The 18,601-nt window shown below is 38.3% G+C and overlaps 1 protein-coding gene across 5 annotated transcripts in view; it reads left to right on the plus strand.

Annotated features, from left to right (window-relative positions):
* CLIC5 (chloride intracellular channel 5) overlaps positions 1-18,601 on the plus strand; it is an 88,012-nt gene that overhangs the window by 32,154 nt on the left and 37,257 nt on the right. The window lies entirely within an intron of this gene.

The raw sequence follows: 18,601 nt of genomic DNA on the forward strand, positions 1-18,601 counted from the left end.
AAACAGAGCCTGAGGCACCCAAGCAGCCTTAGTAGCATGCAGGATGTTAGGGAAACCTTTATGTGTGCAGTCAAACATCTGTTAGCACAGAAAACAATGTGCCACCTGGAACAGGCTCATACTTGCATGTATATAATCTGATTTTATTCAAAATGTGACTAGTAGCGGTTCATTATGCGAACTACCCACTCATATAAAAATGCCAAATGACACAAAGTGAAATATTTTTAGTAGTATATTTCCGATTGCTTATTTACATGTGCAAGCCATTATCACCTATGTTTGCAGTCACTGGGTAATTAAAAATGCCAGCTGTCAGAGAAGGATAACCATGTGGTGTGTGCATGAGAGAGGGGGGGGAGAGGGAGAGAGAAAAAACCTATGGTCTTTCAGACATTGTAAACTTTTATCTCTCAATAGCCATAACTAACAAGGACAATAGGGAACCGTGCTGGAAGGGTAGACTTCATGGCATTTTAACCATCTTCAATTAGAAATAGTAACAACAATTAAAAGCAATAAGAATAGAATATGTTAGGCTGCCCTCCAAGCATGGAAGAGGAAGGGAGAAAATGCAGATAAGGGCAAAAATGAGCTCATTCAGAATATAAGAAAGGAGTGCAAAATGTATAGTATCATTTCCAATCATGCATGAGCAAAAACTAGTGAAATAAAAATGGAATCTAAATTACTTTGGAACCTACAAAAACAATGCAAACACTCCCAACTCAGATTGCAGAACCATTTACCATTGCAGAACCCATTTCAGGCATGGTGCAGATGCTGTGCTCCTTGGAGAACTGTATTGCCACATAAGATCAAAATTCTCATTGCCACTATTCCCAGAATTTTCCATGACAGCATTTAGGACTTTGGAGCTATTGATCAAGAGGCCAGGCAAGATCCTTCTGCCCCTCTCTTCTGCTGATGTGAAACCCTCCTACTCTCTTTAAAGAAAAACTAGGTAGGCCTTAAGTAAGTAGCAGCTTGATTGTGGAATTGGATAAAATTTTGTCTTGGTTTTATTGCTGGCATTGGTATGTCACTCTGATGTTCTAAATGTTTACCTGTAGCTAGAATAAATCAGTCAACAAAATATCTTGCTCAAACAATGGTAATCTTAGAGCATATTGGCTGAAAGTGATGTTCTGTTTTCCTTGCCTAGTTAATGGGTCATCTTAGGGTAGCTAAATTTAGTCAGTTGAATAGCCAACTATTGCCAAATATTCTACAGGTATCACTCTGTAGAGAGTGGCTTATCCTATTTTAGTGGCATCATTTCAATTCATTCCAGTATTCTTTTATTGTAAGAAAGGTGTGATTGAGGGTGTCTTTGCTCTGATTCTTTGAAACCAAGATGTAGACACAGTGCAAAAAGAGGTTCTTCTAAAACCGTATAGTGGATAGCCACTATGATGACTTTAGTGAGTTTCTCTGTGGGGTTTTTTTTCACAAGGACTCAAACTGATAGTCTTCATCATAACTTATTATGTAAATAAGTTTGACCAGTTGCTGGGTGCTTCAGAGCTTTCACCAATTTTCCATCTTCCTGCAACAACTGTTATTGGCTGCCATGAGTTTTATTTTGACATGAATGCATCTGCTTGCTTGACACTATTGCATAAGGTACATCTTCACTTCAGGCTGTTTAGGATGTCATAGCACAACGATGGCAGTAAAGCTGTAGTCAATGTCACAAGGAGATGTTTGTAACTTTACAGATTACAAGAGTCATTCCAGAACAGTAAATGTCACTGGGATCATCTGTCTTTGCCTCTCTAAATATGTGGAGGGATCAGCAAGGAGCACTATAGCACATGAATAACCGATTGAATGCTATCCCAGCTTGACCGGCAATGCCAGGATTAGGAGATACGATATTTGACCTGAGGTCCATAGTGAAATATAGCAGCTGTATATATGTCATGGTGAGTCATGGCATGTAATCCAAAATTCTGAATTAAACGTTAGGACGTCCTGACTTTTTAAATTATACAACAAATGTAGTGAACATATGGTAAGGTTGATCTAGATCAGTGGCACATCCTAATTATTCAAGAGTACTTGGATATTATTGTTGCCCAGCTTATGTCTGCAAACATACAGTACATGTAATGATAGCAGATTTGGGAATAATAATACCTGGCCAGATTTGAACAATATTGGCTGTTTAAATAGTAGATGACATGCTGTATGTGGCACACATCATCATCATCATCATCATCATCATCATCATCATCATCATCATCATCATCATCATTATTATTATTATTATTATTATTATTATTATTATTATTATTATACAATTGTATCACAGCGGCCAGTTGTTTCGCCGGATTTGGCATTGATTACTAGTCGGGCCCCACCCAGGGGCCTAGGACGTTGTAACATATTTTCATAATATATGTGCACACTATTATTATTATTATTATTATTATTATTATTATTATTATTATTATTATTATTATTATTATTATTAAAGGAACTGATTTCAGTTCACTATTTCCCCGCTGGACAACTCCTTTGAAAACCTTAGAATTTCTTTTACCTAGGAATCAAAGTACAACAAAAGTTCCAAAGCTGAACTTCATCACTAATGTGCACAAAATAGAACAGAAAATGAAACAGCTTTATTTTAAGTTCCATGCTCAAGAAATGTAGAAAATTTCAAGTTGCCATGGTACTACATGTTAGAATTAGAATGTGTTCTTGAGCTGTGATCCACAATTTGTATAATAATAAAGGTGGAACTTTTTTTTACCATTTCTCTATGCAGACATGTTCAGAAATATTTAGAGTAGCTTGTTAGAATAACAATCAGAGAGATTGGCAGAAAATTACTTTTAGCATATCAGCTAGAGTTGTTCTAGTGATCCAATTAGCTTAAAGTCAACAAGTGAAATTTTCTTACCCAAGTGGATCTTAACCCTTTGCTTATCCAGTCTTCGTGTGCATTTCAAATATATCAGCACCTCTGAGTTTCTCAGTAACAGTAATTAATAGGTAGTATAATTGATACCAAAAATAATTTTGGGGAAATGTAATCAGTAATTTACTTATAAAAAATTACAATTAGCTTTTTAAGTGCTTAGATTTTTTATTATTATTGCTCTTAGTTTTCTCATACACTGACCTTGGTTGTGTAAAATCCTGAGCAGATCGGGAAAGAAAAAGCTAAGAAGTATTTGGATGGGAAAGTAGTCAGTAATCACAGGATGATAGGTTAGTCAGAGAAGTTGGAGGGGGAAATACATTCTTGAATGTTTTTGGGAAGCAGAAAACCACTTATGTATTGTTCCCAAGTGAATTATACAGCTGTAGGACACAGAATGCCCATTTTATTTTTTAAAAAATATAACCTCTATAATATTATAGTTTTTTATAATGTATAATTTTTATTATCTAACATACCAGTCTGACAAAATAATGGGTTCAATTCATATGCCATGTTAAGCCATAATGAGGTTTGAGTTTAGGATATTGTATGAAAGGCAACCAACTGCATCTTTTTCTGTAAACCTGACTTAGTGCCATGTGTGAACTCTTCCATTGTGTTTAAATTTCAACAGGTCTTTGTGCCTAAAATTGGTTTTAACATAATGTAACATAAAAAGAAAGCAATAAGAAAAAATAATTTCATAGCAAAAGCTGTCTGTCATGATATGCTCCTAGAACAGGAATTAAAGCTTAGTAGAGGATACATAAAAATGTGGATAACTCATATTTTTGATACAATTTATATCCAAATGTGGTTGTTTCTAGAAGCCCAGAGAGAAAGAGAAGGAGGACATTAGCACCATAAGCTTTATTCAATTGCTAATTCATTGATCAAAATTATTAACATTAGTATAATTAATACAAACTATAATTCTTGTCTATTCAATGATCTTTTTCAGAAATAACATTGAACTGTGGTTTATCATTGCATGCATGAGCCTCTGGTTCATATATCCTTTGGATGCAGCTTCACTAAGGAAATTAGAGGCTTTTCCTACCTTTTTCAGTGACTATGTTAATTGTTATATCAAAATCCTGAACTGGGGTAAATGTTAGCTGCTGTTTAGATTTCCTTCTTCCTTCCCTACTGCCATAAATGATAGTGATGATTTTCTAGGGTTTCAAATATACAAATAGACTGAGGTAAAATGGTGAAAATAGAAGGAAAACCTCTCCTCAGATCTTTTTTTTTTTAAAACCCCACTTTCACTCATAAATGTTTTTCCTAACCACTATGACACATTTTTGTCTCCTTCGACCAACAATAAATACTGCTGGTTCAATGCATATTAAAGGCCATATGAGATTTTCATTATTTTGTACAATTTTGTATATTAGGCCAGGAATAACTGGTGCTACTAGGTTCTGTCTGTGACATGCTTATATACATATTTATGGATCATGCCATTGCATTTTAAAAGAAAGTTGCTGCATATTTCATTTTCTAGTACTCAGATTCAGTCTTAAATTATATTTACTGTTGGAAATAGGGTTTTCTTTTCATTACTTTCATGTCATGCTTGCATTTGAAAAAGCGACATTTTAGAATTCAGCTTTTGACATGCTGTGTTATAAGTGAGCCAAAGACTGATGTGGGCAAAAATGGAAACAGGCTTGCAATATGTTAAATCCTGATAAGAGAATAGAATTCTGTTCATTCAGAAAGGTGGACATTTCACACTGCTAACAAATCTGCTACTAATGAGATCAGTCTTAGTGCCTGTCTGCACCTCACGTTTAAGCTGCTCCTGCCCTGTGCTGATGCCAGCTTGATTCTATACTGATTTATAAAAATCCTGTCTAGACCGAAATGCTTACAAGATATTCCATTCAGACAAAATCTCTTTATCGGATAATTCAGCTGCTGCTTTCCACTTCCACTTTTCTCATTAGGTGGCCAAAGTATTTGAGTTTCATCTTCAGGATCTGTCCTTCCAAAGAGCAGTCAGGGTTGATCTCCTCTAGGACTGACCGGTTTGATCGCCTTGCAGCCCAAGGGATTTGCATGAGACTTCTCCAGCACCATAGTTCAATTCTTTGGCGCCTAGCCTTTCTTATGGTCCAACCTAGAAAGTATTATCAACCTAGATGGATTATAAATTAATGTACGTGTAATTTTCATTAGTGACTGCCTCATTTAGTGATTGTTTGCACTTATGATAGTGGTGAAAAAAAATAATTTATCACCAGAGTTTGCATTTACAACTTTTATAAGTTTGTAAAGCACAGGAAAGCTAAAGTAAGATCCAAAGCACACTTCAGCTTCACTTAGAAACCATTTCATTTAACAACCAAGTTGACAGTTTTAACTGTAGTTGTTAAATGAGAAATATCTGTATGTGATCTGAGAAGATAACTTATTACATCCAAATTTCAGCAAATAGGACAGGGTGTTAAAGAAAAGGGTGTCTCAGGTCACATACTATTGTTACTTGAGTATAAAGTTCCTTAATGTTTAATGGGTCGATTAGAAATATGTTAGCCAGTTCATTTTTAATATTTACCTTATATTGTCTAGCATGACATTATTCTTACTCTTCACATCTTGAGGGTAAGCCTCGGCAGCCCTTTGCACCCACTAAGGGTACCTATGTACTTTAGAGGGTTATGATCTGGTTCTCCATATTCATTAAACATGTCATAGTAATAATGTTGTAATATATGATAAAAGGTGCCTGCAAAATCTAATCAGAGCTGTGGCTCCTACGAGAAGATCCCATTGAATTCAGTGAAATGGAACTCTGAGACTCTTAAGAAGGGATCAAGAAGGGTCTGAAAAATTGATGCTGCCTTAAGGAGCTTCCACATGGTTCCTTTCCAATACTCCAGAAGTAGCTCTGCATCTGTGAGATCCCACATTCTCATCTGATCTTGGAAGCTGAGCTATTTCATTTCTGACTGACTTATTTCAAATTTGATGTATCTTGAGTCACTGAAAAGGCAAGCTTTCCCAATTTACAGTTTGGGAGCTCTGTAAAATCTGTGGAGGGACCTTTTTTCATAGAGGCAAGATGCTGTTAATAGAACATAAGAATAATGCCTTGGTGACTTTACTGTCCCCTAACAACTTCCTCTGTGTTGAAAATCACTGTGCAAATAAATGCATACCACATGAGCTAAAACATGAATGGAGTGGAATTTTGATATAATGCTTTGTGTTTTCTTGTTCAATACCTGGCTAAAAGGACTGATTAGCTCATGTTACTTTTAATATTTTGAGGTTAGTGGCAATGAAGATTACAGTGAGTTTGTTTCAAGGGACTGGAAAATAGAAATAATCACAGTGGGGAACTTCTGAGACTTATGGAAATTTCTGGATAAGTAAACTATGATGTTGGCATGTGCTTACAAAATGCTTTAACTAGCTTCTTCCTGGTTATAACATTGGGTAACACTGATTTCACAAAAGCAAGAAAAATACAGATAGTTGTTGAGGTATGACGGACTAATTAATGAACAAAGTTACACCAGACCTCCCAAAGGCTACATATAAATTTCAAAGTTATTTGCCCTTATGAATCACCACATGGTTGCTGCAGCGACCCCCCCCCACCTGTCTGCCTCTCTCCCCCATAACATCCCACTAGAACTCTGCAACATTTGGCCTGCTTCCCACATGTCCATCACTCCTCACACTTATCCTTTGAAGGTCTCTCCACCTCATGTTGTAGAGGGCAGGCAACTTGTGGGCAGGGACCAAGTGGCTTAGTTTTGCTGCCTTAGAGAGGTCTGCACAATGTTGCAGAAGCTTCTAAATGTTTTCTGCAGCATTGTGCAGATCTTATTAAGGCAGCAAAGTGAAGCAGTTCGTTCCTGGACTGCATGGCAGTGACCCAAATGTAGCCACCAGGACAAAATGGCAGTTGTTTTTAGAATCAAACCATGAGGCCTCAAAGAAACAACAACACCCTAGTCATTCCAGCACTTTGGAAGGCCTCAGAGCTCTTCAAAGGGTAAGTTAGGAGGAGAGTATTTAGCCTGGCATGGTGGGTATCAGCCCAAGGCTTGGGAGGACCTAGTAGGAGTGGGATAAGGTCTCTTGATGATGGTCAATAGCCATCATCCTTTACTGGCGCAAAGACCATTCAATCAGAGTCGAGGGAAATTTGTCACTTTATTTCTGATCAGAAGCAAAGGGGCTCCCTGTCAGCTAACAAAGGAGCTTGGAGGAGCCCTTAGAAAGACTGGCATTCTATTTTTATACCTCAGGATACAGGAAATGCAAAGCAGCAATACAATGACTGGTTAAGAATTTCTTATGAATAGCATGTATGCAAGTTATGCTGTTCAGCTTGGAATAGCACGTGTGCAAGTCATGCTATTCAACTGTTCCTAGCATGACCTCTACCACCTAGATCCCTGCTTGCTCCTCAACCCAAGCTGCAACAATCTTCTAGGTACTGTTCTAACCACATCCTGCAGAGCTAAGTATAATTTCTTGCTTTTGTTTATCAAAGTGTGTTTGGCAGTTTCCTGTTTTATGCGTCTGTGCAGACAGGGTAAAATGAAGCGAGAGCAATATGGAAAGAAAAAACAGGCTTCTGTAAAATAGGTGCTCTTAAAGATGAAGTTTAGGAAGATGAATTTGGGGTCCCAAACGTAAAGGTTGGGGTTCCATGTCTTCATTGGGGTGCAAGGTGTGGGAAATGGAGCATAGGGTGTGTCAGGGTTGGGAGAGGGTTTGAGAGGACCAGGAAAAGTGGGTCTGGGCCTGTAATAGGCATATCTAGGGGGCACCCCATACTCCATTTAGTGACCTGCACACTCCTTTTATGTTTCATTGGGGAAAGCAGAGAAAAGATACAATATTTTGAACAATCTATGTTTCTTGTAGTGTAAAATATAGAATTCAAAACAGTTGTAAAAATAGTAGTCTAAAAACAATTCATCATCAACATATGCTTCATTGTAATCTTGAAAAGCATGAGAGGCTGTTTATGTTTATGTTCTTAAAAGTAACTAATCCTTGCTGTGGTTTTTGTGACCATCCTTCAAGAGCTTTTTTAATATATATACTTGTGGGTCTTTCTGACCTTACCTACTTATTGTAAGTGCTGCTGCAATTGCTAGATGAATATTTGCTTTAGTTACCAGTTTTTTTCTAGATCTTGGTTGTATTTGTGACAGTGACGTGCGGTGAGGTTTATGGCTGGTGAGGCTGGTGACATCATCAGGAAGGCAGGGAATGGGACCACGTGTGCTGAAGGCTGCACACGTGATCCCATTCCCCGCCTTCCTGAGCATGCTCTGCCAGCTCGCGCTCCGCAGTCCTCGAAAGCGACTGGGGAACAACGAGAACCTTCCTGCCTCTGCTGGACTTTGCAGTCCAGCAGAGGCAGGAAGGTTCTTGTCGTTCCCCAGTCGCTTTCGTGGCTTCGTCATCTGGGAGCGCTGACAACATTTCTGCCTCCGCAGCTCGCGGGCCCGGACGGACGGAGGTAGCCAGAGTGGTGCCGAGGCAGTCCGGCGGGCGAGCGACCGAGGACCTCCATCGCTCGCTCGCTCACTCTTTCGTCCGCCCGGACTGTCTCGGCGTCGCTCTGGCTACATCCATCCATCAGAGCTGCGGAGGCAGAAATGTTGTCGGCGCTCCCGGATGACGAAGCCACGAAAGCGACTGGGGAATGACGAGAACCTTCCCCCAGTCGCTTTTGTGGCTTCGTCATCCGGGAGCGCCGACAACATTTCTGCCTCCGCAGCTCTCGGGCGCGGCCGGGCGGATGTATATAATATTATAATATTGTATATATATATAGCAGTGACGTGCGGTGAGGTTTATGACTGGTGAGGCACTGACACAGTGCTGGGTTTCAAATATTTTTAGACTTGTGGACTTCAACTCCCAGAATTCCACAGCCAGGCATGCTCAGTTCCAATTTAAAGTGACAGCATTTGTTTTTCTCCTTTGCTCCTTCTTTCTTTTTCTTTTTCTTCTCCTTTCCCTCCTTCCTCCCTCTCTCCCTTCCTCCCCCTCTCTCAAACACACACACACACACACACACACAGAAGTTGGATTGGACTATCTCTCCTACCCCTTCCCTCTCTCACTCACTCTCAAACAACCCCCCCCCCCACAAACAAAAGTTGGATTGGATATCTTTTCCAGTGGCTTGAAAGCAGCTCCTCTGCCATCACCCCCATTCCCCTGCTGCCTTTCCCAAACACCTCCACCATTGCAAATGCAGCCTGCTGTCTGGGTGGGAAATGCCTGGAACACAATAAAGCCCACCCACCACCTCCTGCTGGCAGGCTGGGGTGAGAGGAGAGGCAGAGAAGCCGGAGGGGAGCCGAGCCGAGCCTTCCAAAAGAAAGAGGCTGGGGGGAAGTGTGTGTACTACAGCATGGCTCTTTGCCTGGCTTCCTGCCTCCTCCTGTGGTCTCCTCAGTGATCACTTGTGCTCTCCCTCCCCAAGTGTAGTTTGATTGCAGGTGGAGCCACGTTGCCTTTTCAAACTTGTAATCAGTGAAGCTGGGCTAGATTTTTATATAGTTTTATCCAGCTGTGTCTGTGAGAGAGAGAAATGAATGGGGGCCTGGGGAGGAAGTCACTACACTTGGGGAGGGAGAGCACCAGTGAGGTTAAGCAGAGTCATCCACGGTGAGGCAGCAACTAGCTCAGCTTTTTCCTTTTACTTTTTTTTTTCATGATGAGAGTGGTGAGGCTGTGCCTCACTTGCCTCACCTGACTGCACATCACTGATATATAGTATATAATATTATATACTATTATTTCATGAAGAGAGGTGAGGCTCTGCCTCCCTTGCCTCCCCTGACCGCACGTCCCTGATTTGTGATATTCAACTGGCATTATAGTACTATTATTTTGTTTTCCTTTTTGGTATGTGCTTGAATTTGGTTTAAAGAAATGCTGGTGAACATCAGAAGAGGAAATGTATTTTGTCTTGCAATTGAAAGGAGTATTGTTATAAATTATTACATAAGCAGCATTTATAGGGCCTTTTGTTGGGCAATGAAAAATCATTTGCTATCCAAACGGAACGGTTATGCAGTAGAAAGTTTTCACAGGTAATATGTCCACGACAAAAGGTACTGTTTACTGATGATCCCCAATTTTTAAAAAATTCTTTATCCAACATAATTCCAACTCCAGCTGTTAGTAGGATGGTAGTCTTTCTAAAGCAGCAGTCGCCAACCTTTCTGGCTTTGTGGACCGGGGGGGGGGGGGTAGGAGAGAGAGGAGTTGGTTCTGTGTGAGCATTCTCGTGTGCATGCAGCTCCATTTGCGCAAGCGGCAGGCACACATGCCACTCGTACAAACAGAGCTTTGTGCGCATGTGTTTGCCTACTGCTCACGCAAGCGTAACTACACATGGTCACTTATCCGTCACTTCTGTGGCTTGGTTCCAAATGACCTGTGGCCCAATAGTGGGCCACTGCCGGGAGTTGGGGAGCCCTGCGCGAAAAAAGCAGTTCTGCTATCTGGGGATCCTTCTGGGCTTGCAGCGGTTGGAGACAATGGCTGGTTTACTAGATACAACCTTTCCTGAATCAGGAGGTGCTGATTGGAAGGATTAGCCGCTTATTATTTCTACATGCAATTTGCACTACCTGGAACTTCCTTGATGATAAATCAGAAGCTACACTAATACATAACATAATTGCCTGCCTGCCTGACAACCAATGCAAACTGCAGGTAACCCTCGACTTACAACCATTCTTTTAATAACCAAAGTTTGAACAACACTGAAAAAAGTGACCTATGACCGTTTTTCACATTTGCAAGAGTTGCAGCATCACTATGGTCACCTGACCAAATTCGGATGCTTGGCAGCTGGCATTGGCTTATGATAGTTGCAATGTCCTGGGGTCATGTGATCACCTTTTGTGACCTTTTGAAAAGCAAAGCTAGTGGGAAAGCTAGACTCTCTTAACAACTGTATTACTAATTTAACTGCAGTGAGTCACTACTGTGGAAAGAAAGGTTGTAAAATTGGGCAAAACTCACTTAATAACTATTGCTTAGCAATGGAGATTTTAGGCTCAATTGCCATAATTCAAAGACTACCTGGAATACAATCAAGTGATAACAATATTGTGGGGTTCCATTGGCTGCCAGTTTGCTTCCAGGAATGCAACTTTATTGACTGTAGAGAAGAGTAACAGAATCTTGTCATCCTGCCAGAATTTCTCTCTGCCTAATTTTATGCCAAACAGAATCAAGTCAGAGTTATTTTGAGTCTGCTTTCCCAGGAATTAATTTTTTACTTTCTTTCAATGATGTTTTAATGGCCTTTAACAGAAAACCATTCTTTTATCAGGACTGTCTGAACTCCTTGACTATATTACTAGTGGACTGGATGAGTGCTGAAAGACTGAAAATAGAAGTACCATGGAGAAATTAGCAAAGCTCATATTGTTTGATTTGTTTTGAATGAAAATATAGTTCAAAGGATCAAGTTTGAGAATCATCTTAAATACTGAATTATGTCAAATCATACACTCCAGACTACTGATGTAAATGGGAAAAATCTGATAATAGATATTGATATTTACTGTCTTCATCTTTTCCTTTTTACTGTCTTTGGTATTGCATCCATTGATGTCTTTTATGTTGATGTTAAGATAGCCAAGGCTTGATTGATTTAGCATCAGCTTGCTTTTTCTTTGTTACATCTATAGCACTTCTCTATTTGTCAATACACCAAGAGCAAGTATTAAGACTGAAATATCCACAGTGGAGCTGTTGCTGGTGACGATGACAGAATTTGCAGAGATTACAAAATTGACTTATTTGAATAGAGAAAAGACAGTAACTACATTTTGTAGTGAAACGAAACCAGAGGGGGTATTCAGGTTCTGACCAGTTCTAGAGAACAGAGAGTGGAATTTTTGAGTAGTTCAGAGAACTGGTAAATACCACCTCTGACTGGCTCCACCCCCATCTATTCTCTGCCTCCCGAGTCTCAGCTGATCAGGAGGGAATGGGGATTTTGCAGTAACTTTCCCCTGGAGTGGAGAGGGAATGGGGATTTTACAGTATCCTTCCCCTGCCACACCCACCAAGCCACACCCACAGAACTGGTAGCAAAAATTTTGAATCCCACCACTGCGTGAAACCCTTCATGGACTTTTTTGCTGAACCAGAAAAAAATATGAACTTGTGATTTATAGGCTTGATGAGTAGAAAGGGTGGAATATGAAAAGAAGGTAGCTGCAGTGATAAACAGAATCACAATGAGAGAGAGGCTAAAATATAAATGAATTTATAACTGCTGTAAAGAAGACTAAAGCCCACCTCTATATATAATATTGTCTATCATCAGTTTTCTTTTTCTTTTACATTCCTTTCCCTTTTCTCTAAATTTCTATTATTTTTATTCTGTGAAAATATTTTAGTAAAAATAATTAAAAACACAAGAGCAAGTGTTCTGGCAGCAGTGATATGCCAAATTTAACATTGTACAAGCCTATCCACGCTATTATATCTGCATATCTTCTGCAGTAAAACATAATTTTCATTGAACTCTCAATCTGACATTTCCCTTGAAATGTGCTGAAGTTCAAATGGCAGAATTCCAAGCCTTTGAATGTTCTGGAACCTGAAGTCCAACACATCTGAAAGAGAACAGATTGTGAGGAAACTGCATGATTTCGCAGGGCTCTTAAATCCACATCTTAGGACAATAGGTTTCAGAATTCAAAGATGAAACATTGTTTGTTTGTCTGAAGCAAATTACACTGAAATCAGGACAGAATTCTGAGGGAATGTTTGAGGTCAAGATGCCAGTATTAAAGAGGAAATAAAATATTCTATTTCAATATTTGCAAGAGCTTACATTCATACTGTTTCTAATTGTGCTAGCAGTGTCATGGAATTTCAATAAATAATTCAATATCTTCTCTTATTACGTTTTCAGAGTTCACTTTCAGTTCTTAGTTGCCGTTAATTTTAGTTAGTCTGAAATAGCATTTAAAATGATGGAAATGTAGTTGAGATTCATTCCCACTTGCAGGGATGCCCACAAAGCAAGGTGCCCGGGGATCCTAAACACTGAAGTACATAATTTATATTACATGCATAATAACTGTTGCTAGTGAATTCCAGAATTGCTTTGAGAAATTAAAAAATAGTTGCATTAACAAAGTAAAGCATCTCTTCTAAAAGTCTCTTCCTACAATTCATTCTCATACGACGAGCAATTTTTTAGCAACTTAGCGCACTTCAAATTTAAAAATTCTTAACAATAAATGAAATAATGCTAACTGTGTACTTACTATATAAGATACAGTATATATCTTAGATATAAGATATATAAAAATGCTGATGTTTCTGCTTTTCTTGGGTTTTCTGTTGTCCAGCTACAGTTTGATGTCTTTTCCCTGCTGTTATGTCCAATCATAGTAATGCAGGATGCAGAATGTATGATAGTTGTCCTTTCTATTCCATTTTATTTCTGTGTGTGTGTGTTCTTTGAATCATTTTGAATTAACTTGGTGCCACTTTTAGCATAAATTGCCCATGAATCTCTGAATCTTTCCCCCACTTGTGCCCAATAATCATATAAAAGTAGTCCAGCAACCTCTTTTTTTCTACCATGAACTGATGATATTGCTATCACCTTATAACTCACCAACATTTGAGGCACTTCTTCTTAACTGTTCTGGTATTCAAGTAGAGTTTGTCCCTTCAGGCTGCAAGCCAGAGCAGTTTTACTGAGGCTTGTTGCCAGATCAGCAACAAATCAGCGAAGTTGACATACTTCACTAGCTACTCACCGTTGCAGTTGGATAACTCCCATAGGGATAGGATCAACACATGACTTTAGGTTACTATAGGTAAAGCTCCTCTCTTTTGATCTCTGGGCACTCTATTTCGATTTGGGCAGGGCAAGAATTTTTTTAATCTACATTTTCCAGCAAAAGTTTGTATGACTGACCACTCATAAAATGGAAAAAGTTACCAGAAATGAGATGGTGAAGAACTTGTGGAACTTTTGAATACAGACAGATCATCATCTGGAACATAACACGCTAGATATCACGGTTGTCAAGGGCCGAAGAGTACAGTTTATTAATATCGCTGTACCAGGAGACGCCAGAGTAGAAGAAAAAGAACTGGAAAAAAATCACGAAATATTGCGACCTGGCCATCAAAACTACACGGTTATGGATGAAACATGTAACAGTGATACCCATTATCATCGGGGCACTTGGCACCATGTCCAAGAATTTTACAAAACACAAATTGAAGCTCCCTGCAATAACACAAGTGGAACTGCAAAAAACTGCACTACTCGGAACATCTTATATTTTTAAAAGGTACTTGGTTGATACCTGGGACGCTGGCGGCAATCAAAATCAACCATTAACATCAGTCAATGGTATTTGTGACACATTTTTAAATGTTCAGTTGACTGAGTTTCATGTTTAATGAAGAAAAGAGAATAACAACAACAACTGTGATTATACTAATGTTCTTATACTAATACTAATATACTAATTTCATTATATATAATGAAATTCTTGCATCATTCATTTATACATACCAGTATAAATACCATCTTTCATCTTCGGATTTCTACATCTTTTAACTAACCATTGATAAAACAACTTTCTAAAGGACATAATTATTTTGCAGAATTTTGAAGAGTTGAAGAGAAATTATGTAATAAAATGCCAGGTTTAAGTGTGGATGAGGATGCATTTATATGATATTTTTGTTTTATATAGTTTTGCTAGCTGTAGATACTTTTTTAGAAATCAACAGTACAGAAATAATTCATAATTCAGAAATACTGAATAACCACCAATCACCCACCAAGGAACTTTGGGGACCTTTCTGGGGTGGAGGTAATAAAATGACCTTCAGATTGAAGTTAATAATAATAATATTAACATTCATTTACTTTGTTTAGGCTTCTGGACTACTACTACATTCATGCCGGAAGCGCCTACCAAGTGTTGAAAGGATTAGCCAGTGACATCACGGTTGCCAAGGCGATTCCCGAGACGGCTCCTTTCATGTCTCTGATACCTTGCCATAAAAGGGGTGCCCATTTATCTACTAGCATTCACATGCTTTTGAACTGCTAGGTTGTCAGGAGCTGGGACAAATGGATAGGAGATCATTCCATCATATGGCTTACTCTCATGTTTTGAACTGCCGAGATGGCGACCTCTCAGTGGTCTTCTGACTCAATGTTCTAACCATGAGAGCCACCACAGCCCTTTGGACCTCTGGAAAGCAATAGAAAAATTGTTGGCCAAATTTCTGCACCATTGCAAAATCCAGTTGGACCAGGTTTAATTTTTGCTTTCTGAAATGCCTTTTTGAAAATGCACACAACCTTTGGCCTATGTAAAAAAAAAAAGATCCCATGAAAATGTATGATACACTTTTTATGAATAAATATTCATTTTTATGTTATCAGCTCAATCTAAAGAGGAAAATTCATAAGTAGTATATATATATATATATATATATATATATATATATATATATATATATATATATATATATATATATATATATGAAAACCACAGTCTTTCTCATTTCCTATTTCTCTGCTTCACTTATGATACACTGAAGCATCCTTCTTGTATCATAGACATCCTATCTATCATTGTTCATCAAGTGTCAAAGCATTCTCCACTGTTTTGACTGTACTGTGGTTGGCTTGAACTGTAAATAATAAAATGATGTAGTAGTATTTTTTAAAATGAAAGCTTTACTTATGCTTTCTAGGGTAAGAAAATTGAATTTCAACTCTGTCTCAGCAGGAAATTTCAGCTGGCATGTATTTGTAAGGAGTGGAAGATGGTTCATTAACAATTGAGAACAAGTGACCATTTCCTACAGGTTCTGGTGCTATTTTTTGTCCTAAATTATTTCCCTATCCTGCTTTTTATTTCCATGCATCTTCAAAGCCTAATTCAATCAATCATTGCAAATTTCCAGTGTTATTTTCTTCCCTCTTTTTTATTTTTCATTGTTTTCCTTGAATAGTATCATAATTGTTCTTTTAAACCATATAAACCTCCTCCATTTTCCCACTATTTATAACACGGTATAATCCAGTCTTGGAAAGGGACAGGAGAGATTTTTTCCTTATAGAACTCAGTTGTGCTATCCTGTATCAGAGATTTTTCAGTATATCAAAATACTATATTGATAATTTTTAGCTGAGCAAAAAAAAAAAAGGCTAGTTCATTCATTCCTGTTATAGTAAGCCCAATTATAACAATTGTTGCTCCCTTCTTAGGGAGTTAATCCTTACCCTATCTTAATTTAATGTTGATGACTATAAGGTACTTAATAGAATGATTTAAATAAAATATGTAAAAAAATTAAAAAGGAATTACAGAATTTTTAGGGATACAATCCTATCCCAAACCACCTTGAGCCTAGTAAAAGAATTTCCATTTTACTTTGAGTTTAATTATATTAGCCCTTATTCTGGCCTATTATTAATTACTAATTTTCAGCACAATATAGCAGCTTAGCTGTGCATCTATCCTGATTTGACCCCTTCCAGCATGGCTATCTGCAATATGAATTTCTAGACACTTCATTTTAAATCTTTGGAGAAGAGGAAGCTGAACTGGCGGAATCCTTAGGAGAGATGCCATGAGGTTCAGCACTGGTCTCCTACTGCCACCTTCTGGAACCCACTCTTTAACTATGGCAAAGTCCACTTAAGGACGGCCTCTCAGTTCCCAACCCAGGCAAGTAATCAAAGCATTCGAAGAAAGTGTCCAAATCTCAGCTGCTTTCCAGATCAGAGGCAGATTACTTTCATTAACCAAAAGAACCAAAGTATAAAAAATAATAACTTCCAATTCTCAAGCAGCAGCCATCAATCTTCTACAGTAAACTGCAAGCAAAATTCTGGAAGATTTCCCACTCATTGAATGTGTTGCATCTTTTTTTTGGAAAAAAATTAGCATTCGTGTTTTATCCATTCAAATGGGAGTGATATAGTCCTGCTCCTGTGAATGAGATTTGTTTCTCCCAAACGCCTTTTCAGAAAAAAATAAGGAGAAACAATCCTTTATTTTTAGAGTTACATCTTTAAGAAAAAAATTTAAAATTAGTGCAGAGAACATTACTGGGAGCACAGATAAAAGGGATGTACAATAAAGATGTCTAACTTCCTTGGTTTATATAAGGAGTGAAATGAGAAGGAACCTCAATCCCAGAAAATGGCCGTTTGGAGCTATGTTACTTTCTTTTTAGATTCTTGCTCAATAATATTTCTTTATGTTGGGAAATTACTGTGGGTAATTTCCAGTTTAATCTGTACCCATCTACCCTAATCACACCCTACTGCCAGATCAGAGCAAGTAATCAGTTCAACTAGCGAAATTATTGGTTCATGTTTCTTTATAACATCTGTAAAGATAAAAAGGGAAAGGGGGAAATGCAGGTAATATATATATATATATATATATATATATATAGATAGATAGATAGATAGATAGATAGATAGATAGATAGATAGATAGATAGATAGATAGATAGATAGAGATAGATAGGGAGGGAGGGAGAGAGAGAGAGAGAGAGAGACATGACAATTAGCAAGAATATACATTATCTCTATGTTAAAAGCATACAAAAGTTTCTAGAAACAGTACTGTGAATAATTAGGAGGACAGTGCCAAAAGGAGCAGCTTTTGGTTATTCTAATAGCAGAGCAAAGATGGAAAATGTGACCCCAGGTGACCATTCCTCTATTCTACACTATTTAAGAAACAATTTGGTGGGTGGGGACAATCTATCCAACACCTTGCAGGTACTCCTCGACTTACACCCATTCATTTAGTGACCGTTCAAAGTTATAGTGGCATTGAAAAAAGTGACTTATGACCATTTCCCACACTTACGACTATTGCAGCATCTCCATGATCAAGTGATCAAAATTCAAATACTTGGCAACTGACATATATTTATGATGTTGCAGTGTCCCAATCATGTGTTCATCAGTTGTGACCTTCTGATAAGCAAACTCAATGTGGAAGCCAGATTCACTTAACAACAATGTTACTAACTTAACAACTCGAGCGATTCATCTAACAACAAGGTCTTAAAATGGAGTGAATGTTGGGCCCAATTATGGTCATAATGTCAAAACTGACTCTACTCCATAGTTGTACCTGTTATGACACTCAGTTTGCCAAACAGCAAGAGTGGATGAGGGGAGGGGATTTCCTAAGTGAGAGGGAAGCTCCGGAATGCAAGAGAGCCTTCTGTTGCTGGGGGGATGTTTAGACACCAAGGTCAAGTTATGAAATGTTTGAGCAGCACAGACAATCTTTTCCAAAAACAAAAGAACTGAAACCAATTGGTAAACTATGAACTGTGGGTGGCCTGAAGGGGAAAAAGGGGTTTTACCTATGTGGGTTTTCATGGCAAAATCCAAGAAGTGACTTTGCTTCTGCTGTATCTAGATGGATCTTTCAATAAAGCTACGCTCTTGGTAATCTAAAGGAGCTGAGAGTTTCATTGTTTGAATGTGCCAAATGGGGCAGTTGACACATAAGTCAAGGATTACCTGTGTTCTTCAAATAGATGTTTGGGAGAGGTGCATCTTTCCCTCTCCCTTACAAATGCTTTAATGCTTTTTTCTAACAACTTTAGGACAGG

Source organism: Natrix helvetica (genome assembly GCF_964273705.1).
Source record: "Natrix helvetica genome assembly, chromosome: 2".
NCBI classification, from domain to species: domain Eukaryota; kingdom Metazoa; phylum Chordata; class Lepidosauria; order Squamata; family Natricidae; genus Natrix; species Natrix helvetica.